Raw genomic sequence first — 9,159 nt, 5'->3', positions numbered from 1 at the left:
CTCTATTCTTTCTAACATACTGTTCTTTCTAAAGATAATAATAACGAGGCTATATGCAGGGGGTAAATAAACGGAAGTTAAAAAAAAGTAACAAAATAACAAAGCCATATATACAGGGGGTACCGGTACTGAGTCAATGTGCAGGGGTATGGGTTAGTCAAGGTAATTGAGGTAATGTACACATGTAGGTAGGGGTGAAGTGACCATGCATAGATAATACACAGCGAGTAGCAGCAGCGTAAAAAAGGGGGTCAATGCAAATAGTCCGGGTAGCCATTTGATTAACTGTTCAGCTTGCGGGTAGAAGATGTTAGGGAGCCTTTTGGACCTAGACATGGCGCTGACAATTTTTAGGGCCTTCCTCTGACACCGCCCGGTATAGAGATCCTGGATGGCAGGAAGCTTGGCCCTAGTGAAATATTCCTAAACATGCTTCCTGTTTGCAACAATGCACTAATGTAATACTGCAAAAAATGTGACAAAGCAATTAACTTTTTGTCCTGAATACAAAGTCTTGTTTGGGGCAAATCCAATACAAAACATTACTAAGTACCACTCTCCATATTTTCAAGCATAGTGGTGGCTGCATCATGTAATGGGTATGCTTGTAATCGTTATGGACTGGGGGGGGGGGGGGGGGGGAGTTCAGGATAAAAAATAAATGGAATGGAGCTAAGCACAGGCAAAATCCTAAGTGGAGATGCAGCCTGACAGAATGCTCTCGATGGTGCATCTGTAGAATTTCGAAAGGGTCTAAAGGGCCAAGTCAAATTTCTTCAGCCTCCTGAGGTTGAGGAGGCACTACTTCACCACGCTGTCAGTGTGGAGGGACCATTTCAGCCCCTCAGTGATGTGCACGCCGAGGAACTTGAGCCTCTCCATTGCGGCCCCTTCTATCTGGAAGCAGTGAGAAGAGTGGAAGGAGCAAGTGGAGTTGAAGAAGAAATGGTAATTGAAAATCTGCTCCAGAGCGCTCAGGACCTCAGACTGGGGCAAAGTTTCACCTTCCAACAGGACAACAACTCTAAGCATGCAGCCAAGACAACGTAGGAGTGGCTTCGGAACAAGTCTCTGAATGTCCCAGCCATAGCCAGGACTTTAACCCAATCTAACATCTCTGGAGAGATCTGAAAATAGCTGTGCAGCAACGCTCTCCATCCAACCTGACAGAGCTTGAGAGGATCTGCAGAGAGGAATAGGAGAAACTCCCTAAATACAGGTGTGCCAAGCTTGTAGCGTCATACCCTAGAAGACTCGGGGCTGTAGTTGCTGCCAAAGGTGCTTCAACAAAGTACTGTGTAAAGGGTCTGAATAAACTCAGCAAAAAAAGAAACGTCCTCACTGTCAACTGGGTTTATTTTCCGTAAACTTAACATGTGTAAATATTTGTATGAAAATAAGACTCAACAACTGAGACAGAAACCGAACAAGTTCCACAGACATGTGACTAACAGAAATGGAATAACGTGTCCCTGAACAAAGGGGATCAACAAAAGTAACAGTCAGTATCTGGTGTGGCCACCAGCTGCATTAAGTATTGCAGTGCATCTTCTCCTCATGGACTACACCATATTTGCCAGTTCTTGCTGTGAGATGTTACCTCACTCTTCCACCAAGGCACCTGCAAATTCCCGTACATTTCTGAGGGGAATGGCCCTAGCCCTCACCCTCCGATCCAACAGGTCCCAGACGTGCTCAATGGGATTGAGATCCGGGCTCTTCACTGGCCATGGCAGAACACTGACATTCCTGTCTTGCAGGAAATCACGCACAGAACGAGCAGTATGGCTGGTGGCATTGTCATGCTTGAGGGTCATGTCAAGATGAGCCTGCAGGAAGGGTACCACATGAGGGAGGAGGATGTCTTCCCTGTAACGCACAGCGTTGAGATTGCCTGCAATGATAACAAGCTCAGTCCAATGATCCTGTGACACACCGCCCCATATCATGACGGACCCTCCACCTCCAAATCGATCCCGCTCCAGAGTACAGGCCTCGGTGTAACGCTCATTCCTTCAACGATAAATGCGAATCCGACCATCACCCCTGGTGAGACAAAACTGCGACTCATCAATGAAGAGCACTTTTTGCCAGTCCTGTCTGGTCCAGCGACGGTGGGTTTGTGCCCATAGGCAACGTTGTTGCCGGTGATGTCTGGTGAGGACCTGCCTTACAACAGGCATACAAGTCCTCCGTCCAGCCTCTCTCAGCCTAATGCGGACAGTCTGAGCACTGATGTGCGTTCCTGGTGTAACTCTGGCAGTTGTTGTTGCCATCCTGTACCTGTCCCACAGGTGTGATGTTCGGATGTACCGAACATGCCTTCTTGCAGCATGCCCAAGGCACGTTCACGCAGATGAGCAGGGGACCCTGGGCTTCTTTCTTCTGGTGTTTTTCAGAGTCAGTAAAAAGGCCTCTTTAGTGTCCTAAGTTTTCATAATTGTGACCTTAATTGCCTACCGTCTGTAAGCTGTTAGTGTCTTAACGACCATTCCACAGGTGCATGTTCATTAATTGTTTATGGTTCATTGAACAAGCATGGGAAACAATGTTTAAACCCTTTACAATGAAGATATGTGAAGTTATTTGGATTTTTACGAATTATCTTTGAAAGACAGGGTCCTGAAAAAGGGACGTTTCTTTTTTTGTTGAGTTTACTTGAGTAAATTTAGTATTTCAGTAAAAAAAATATATAAATTTGCAAAAATGTCTAAACCTGTTTTTGCTTTGTCATTATGGGGTATTGTGTGTCGATTGATTTGGGGGGGGGGGAAAGTTGTAATAAATTTTAGAATTAGGCTGTAAGGTAACAAAATGTGGAAAAAGTCAAGGGGTCTGAATACTTTCTGAATGGACTATATTACATGTGAAACGGGTGTACTTTGTAGCATTTTTGCAATGGTCATAAACTGCACAGCACAAACGAAGAAATCAGAGTGCAGCTTTTTTGGGACTCAGTGAGTTGACAGCCGAAGCATTGTAAGAAATCCTGTCAAAGTGATGTGAATGAAGGAGTGGGATGTTTTTTTGTTGTCTATTTTGTATGAAGTTGTTTTTTTGCTGTCGACTTGACTTCCTGTGACCATGGGACTTAGTTGATAGATGTTATCTAGTTTACGCTAGTTGCTAACTGTGTGTTTTTTTTTTTTTTTTACACTCAAATAGCCTCCATTATGGAGGTACTAGCAAATGCAGCCGTGGCAGAGATCTGTAAACTCGTAGACGACAACTATGCTGTGTTTTGTTTGGAAATGTCTCAAAGCCAGAAAGAAAACAGGGGATTGCAGAGGAAACTATAGCTACTGGAACTGAAGATGGCACGAGAGCGCGCAGATCGACCCATACGGCGCCGTATGGGGGGAAAAGTTAGGACGATTCTAAGGGCCTGTGACTGACAGGAGCCCTAAAATTATTAGAACATTAGGTTAATAATTTAATATTGAAAAAAATGACCTATCATCATTAATATATTTTATTTACAATGCAATAATAAACCTAACGGTTTCTTTTCTTGTTTTTGTCAAAAAGTAAACGTCCAGAGAGCCTCTGTATGAAAAAAGAAAATTATTAAATCCTTTTCAATGATAAGAATTCAAACACAAATTATTTTCCCACAATGATCATTATATAAAACAAAAACAGCCTATAGTCTGTATTGGATGCTGTTTGATTGTTTGAAGCATTGAGTGACTCAGTCTGTATAAGTGACAGCCAATGTTAAAATAATACCTTCAGGGCTTCAGGTCATTTGCACACAGATTTTCTATTTTTCTTTTGTGTTATTGACTGTACGTTTGATTATGTGTAACTCTGTGTTGTTTTTGTCGCACTGCTTTGCTTCATCTTGGCCAGGTCGCAGTTGTTAATGAGAACTTGTTCTCAACTGGCCTACCTGGTTAAATTAAGGTAAAATAAAAAATAAATAAAAATGGCCAAGGTATGTCTCCATGGCTTTGAAGCAGACTGAAATATGGTCGTTTCCTGACATCTAGTGGTGGTAATACGCAACTGCAGGAAATTTGGGTCCATATTCTGCAGGATTCAGTGCAGTTAAATTTTTTCCATGGTGCCTGTAACTGAAATTTTGGTTGATGTTATTACAAATGGTATTATATTATAGGATACATTATCATATGTGTCATGTACATTCTACAGAGCCAGGATCCTCTTCAAGTGATACAGTTTTGTCAGGGAGGAGTGTGGAAGTGAAGGAAGAGGTGAAAGACCGTGCCGGCAGTACCAATACAGATGATGAGGATGGAGCAAATGAGAGAAGGTGCCCAGAAAGAGACAGAAAAAGTGAGGATGTTGAAAAACAAGCTGATCAGTGATTTTGCTAGCAAGAAGGCTCGGCGTTGGCTCTTGGTGAGTAAGGCTGAGCAAGGGCCAGTGATAACTGTTAAATGCTATGGATATTGGATCACTACACCCGATGCCCAAAGGCTGAGAACAAGATATAAGAGAATACAGTAGACGGCATGTGTCCGAAAGTGATTCATGACCTATTTTATGTGTCACGTGGTTATGCCCATTTATGTACATCCTGTCTGGATGTTCTCACGCTATAGAGTGAGTGCTTATGTAACCTGATAGTGCAGCTGTTTTGGGTAAAGCATGTGTTTGCAATAAAGCTGTCCTGGTGATTGATGTGTAGTGACCTTGTTGAACTCTGGAATGTGTTTGAACATTTGAAAGAGTTGGGAAATTTTGTAGGGAACTTATGGCTCTGCTGTTTAGGGATCTTGTATATGAAACAGTAATTTCCGGGAATGCCTGAGTATAAGTAAGAGCTGTGAACACTACGAGCGACAAGAAACCTCAAGAGAGATAAACCACCGAAGACTAAAGAATAAATAAAACATGGCTCCTAGACCAATGGGTATTGTGTCCTTCGTGTCATGAACACAATGATAAATCCATCTAAGCCATTCTTTGTGATGCACCTGATTGTTTTAATGATGTGACGGACATGTGGAGTACATTTTCCAACCGGACAATTCAACGGTGAAGATTTTCACAAACAGCTGCCTCCGCACCCTTTTTCAACCAAAAACGGGGAGTTTTTTGGCTTAAGATGAGACTTGCTCTATGTCAGTTCGAACAGGCCCTGAGTGGAAATTCCCTGCCTGGGTACGCACTGGAAGAGGAAGTCTGCGGGCGAGATGATTTGAAAGCCATAAGAATCTCTTCAGTGGCATATAGTCCAGACTCCAAAGTGACAATTGTTGGTTGTGCCAAATTCAATAGTTCAAATGCAATCAATTCAGTTAGTTCGTATGTATTTTCAAAAGCCTGCACAGAGGTCAACTATTTTGTGCCTGTCTTTAGCTTTAGGTGGGGAGATTATTATAAAGTCCTTGAAATGATGAAACAAGTGGAAAATATTTTCCAACATCGTGAACATTTACAGAGATGAGCCCTTCTGTCCTCAAGACATAACTTGGGGCTAAAGGCAAGAAGGTTGATCTATCATGGAAAAGAAAACATACAAAACCTGGACGGTAGTATTGTTCAATAATAACGTGTAATATGTATGCATTTCGGTACTAAATGAATTAAATATCAGGCTCTCTCTGTCTTTGTCCCTCAAAGGTTGTGTGTGTGTGTGTGTGTGTGTGTGTGTGTGTGTGTGTGTGTGTGTGTGTGTGTGTGTGTGTGTGTGTGTGTGCGTGTGCGTGTGCGTGCACATGTTTGTGTGTGTGGAAGGTCTTTGAAACAACTGTCTGAAAACAGTGGGGGTCCTGTGGCGTCTGAGGATCTCATGACCTCTGTCACCCCCCTCGGGGTGTAAACATGTGGGTGTGGCAGGGCGTTAGGTTACAAGCAGAGAAACTTGCTGATAACATTATTTTCTAAGAAAGGAATGAAAGAATAATTATAACTGTAAACATTTAATAGATATTAAAGTGTAGTATTGGGAAATAATATGTATGATTTATATTCATGTTTAGTAAAAATTAAAAAAACATTCCGGCATATTTTTAATATTGCATAGTGCACTTTTTAATAATTGTAACATGTTTAAAGGTCTGTACAGTAGGCATTTCGGGATTAACATTTTGGAAGAAAATATATTTAAAAAGAAAGTGTATCTTACCTTTAATGAAGGAAAGCTCTATGTCTCTCTCTCTGTCTCGCCGATCTGTTTCTCTCTATATACGAGCCAAGGGTTCCTGGAAGGGGGGGGGGGGGTTATGTGTGTGTGGAAGATCTTTGAAACAACGGTCTGAAAACAGTGGGGTCCTGTGGCTTCTGAGGATCTCATGACCTCTGAACCTCCAAAAGACTTCTGAGGATCTCATGACCTCTGAACCTCCAAAAGACTTCTCGGCATATCCATATGTAGGGTCAGCATTTTTTTGTTGTCAGAAAACAGTTTTTATGTGTTCTCAGAATGTGTCCTGGTGTGGTTGTCGCAGTCAATCAGGCCATTCTCTTAAACAAAGAGGCTACCTATCCATACAACCTGTAAATAGAGAGTCCATACATTTTCTCAGTTAGGACACAGAGGACCATAGGACTGCTGACAGAACAATCTCAAGAGACTCCGTGAATCCTTATCACCCATGGAGCATTTTGAAGGTGAGTTGAAATTACAATATAATGAATGCTTTTGATATCTAACGATGCAGGTTTATAAAGATATATTGTATATTATAAAATTACTGTTTTTAATAAGGTAATATATAACCATTTATATATATTTATATTGAATGAGAGGTGGGGTTATTGATAAATGTTTTATTTATTTGTTAAACGAGAATGGACTAGGGACTACATAGGTATTCATCCCAAAATGTTTTGGATAAAACATATATCAGACTGTTAAATAGCCATCACAAACTACACTGAGACCCAATCACTGGACACTTTAATAAATGGATCAATAGTCCCAATGCCACTTTAATAATGTTTACATATCTTACATTACTCATATCTCGTGTATATACTGTATTTTATACCATCTACTGGACCTTGCCTTTGCCGCTCGGCCATATATTTATATGTACATATTCTCATTAACCCCTTTAGATGTGTGTGTATTAGGTAGTTGGAGGGGAATTGTTAGTTATTACTTTTTAGATATTACTGCACTGTTGGAACTATAAGCACAAGCATTTCGCTACACAAGCATTAACATCTGCTAACCATGTGTATGTGACCAATAAAATTTGATTTGGTCTATGGCCACATACAAAGAAAATCTATACTCAAGAGTGGACCACTGGCTCCACCTAGTGGATGTTCAGTTACATAACCAAACGTTACATGGCTTTTCATTATAGGTGTGTTCGTGTGGAATGTAGCTCTCTCTCTCTCTCTCTGTATAATAAGGTTTCTTCAAATATTTAACTGGTTGTTTTATATATGGTTTCAGACATTTTAAGACTGGATGACATGCAATTTTCAGGTAATTAATATTGTTACTATATGGTGTTATGTCAAATGTATTTTTTAAGTAAAAATGTATATATTTTTATAAATATATTTTAATATTATTTAAAACGTCTATACGATACCCTACATTTACCCAGGTGTTACCCGCAATAATTGATTTGGATCATCAAGCATCAGAAGTTATCATGAAAGAAGATGATGATTTTGAGGACCAACAGACCGCAGCTGTATCTTTACTCAGTCCCACACCATCAAGATATTTTAGACGCAAGTCAAAAATAAAATGCATAATAATCTTTATGCATTAAACAAATCGTGTACACTATTTTACAAACTTAATCTTGTTTACAGCTTTCAGCCCCCAAACAAGAGTACCCGAGGCATTATGGGCTCTACCATTGAATGACATCGAGGGTATTGAAAACGACGATATTCTACCGTTCCGTAAAGCCGGCTTTGACAACAAAAAAAAACTTGTGATGTGTGGTGATAGTATGCAAAACACAGTATCTCTTGTTTTACCTAATGGCGAAGCAGATTTTGAACAATTTATAGCCCTGCTGGAACATCTTGTTCAATCTAATGTATCCATCATAGCTGATAGGACCTTAGAACTTGTTTTTCAAATAGTCCGCCAAACCCTAGGCGGAAGTGGTCAAAGAAGGAAACTTGATAGTCTCATGCAATCAGAAATCATATAAAATAAGCAGGCCTATCTCCTAAACGTTAACAATCCTGGTAATCAGTTATGCTTTGCAATAGGCCTATCACATTTACTCAACCCTGGATGTACTGATCTAGAAGCTTTACAAAAGGCGAGCGACCTCCAAAAGGCTGTAGGTCTATGTATACATGAGCCTGTGGCTTTCTCTGACATAGTCAAATTTGCTTAACATCAAGATTGTGGTTTTGTACCATAGTAGATCTAATTCAGCTCTCTTTAAATTCCAGAACCCTGTACTTTTATGTGCAAAACAACAATTTCTATGGTATTACCGACATCAGAGCTTTCTTAGGAGCACCATATGTGTGCCCATCATGTCATTCAGGCTACACCCGACAGGGGGGGGGGGCACTCTTGTCGTTATAACTGTTCAGTGTGTCAGGATGAAAAATGTCCAATGCAGCCCTTACACCTAACACCATGGTGAGGATTGTCATCGTACATGTTGTTCCTCCTACTGCTACGAAAAACACAAAATTGAAACATGGCACCCCAAGGCATGGAAATCTATAATCAGTTGTGACATTAACAAGAAATTTCCAAAATGCAATTAAAAAGGGTTAAAAAGGGGTTCCATCTACGTAATGCCCCACTTACTAAAAGATTCTGGGTAGTCTATGACAAGAGATTGCTTTTACCTGACGGGACCACCTTGCCCTTTGGTTACTGACTTTATGTTACAAGCCCTGTGTGTCTTAACCCTTAAGATATAATGGATGCTGTAGAAGGTTTTGATCCCAGGTTGCAGTTACCATTTTTTTCGGCCTTAATCGCAGACCCATCCAACAGCGGTAAAACTTGTTTTGTAAAAAGTATTTGAGAATTCTGAACATGTATTATCTCAGAAACCTGACAATATTGCGTGATGTTATCAACCTCTGTATGATAAGTTGTTGAAGAAAAAGAAAATCAAGTTTGTTGAAGGAATACACGCATCCCTGTCTGATGATGAGCTCTTACCTCATAAAAACAATCTGCTGGTTTTGGATGATATGCTTTTTGCCGGTAGTGAACATCCTGAAATAGCGCAAGCTTTT

At 40.6% G+C, this 9,159-nt stretch overlaps 1 long non-coding RNA gene across 1 annotated transcript; it reads left to right on the top strand.

Moving 5' to 3' along the window:
- Window positions 1–6,217: 6,217 nt before the first annotated feature.
- On the top strand, window positions 6,218–8,488 carry LOC129841212 (uncharacterized). The gene is made up of 3 exons (XR_008757294.1): window positions 6,218–6,582; window positions 7,379–7,411; window positions 7,536–8,488. It is a non-coding gene; the product is annotated as an uncharacterized LOC129841212 (long non-coding RNA).
- Window positions 8,489–9,159: the final 671 nt, after the last annotated feature.

Source organism: Salvelinus fontinalis, chromosome 42 (assembly GCF_029448725.1).
Source record: "Salvelinus fontinalis isolate EN_2023a chromosome 42, ASM2944872v1, whole genome shotgun sequence".
In the NCBI taxonomy this organism is placed as follows: domain Eukaryota; kingdom Metazoa; phylum Chordata; class Actinopteri; order Salmoniformes; family Salmonidae; genus Salvelinus; species Salvelinus fontinalis.
Note: the sequence above shows the minus strand (reverse complement) of the source record. Positions and strands in the feature narration are given on the sequence as shown.